This window comes from Triticum urartu, unplaced genomic scaffold, assembly GCF_056163025.1.
Source record: "Triticum urartu cultivar PI428250 unplaced genomic scaffold, HENAU_Tu73 scaffold1738, whole genome shotgun sequence".
In the NCBI taxonomy this organism is placed as follows: domain Eukaryota; kingdom Viridiplantae; phylum Streptophyta; class Magnoliopsida; order Poales; family Poaceae; genus Triticum; species Triticum urartu.
The window spans coordinates 12,501-12,759 of record NW_028260190.1 but is presented as its reverse complement, the minus strand read 5'-3'; positions in this window follow the sequence as shown (position 1 = coordinate 12,759).

Genomic DNA, 259 nt, shown 5'->3' with positions numbered 1-259 from the left:
ACTACTGGAATTTGGATTTATTTTATCGATGCAAATTGGATTTGGATAGAAGGGTACATTCTTTCTAATATTTTAGATAGAAGAAATGTTTCTTCTATCTAAAATATTAGAAAGAATTTTGCTGATTTATTTATTGCTATATGCAATTTATGGAATTGATACACCATTTAATTGATATCATTTAGCAAAATGAAACACAGCATATGCATCCATCTTTTGGCTCGAGAATTTCACGGGATAGAGATATGGTATAAGAAAT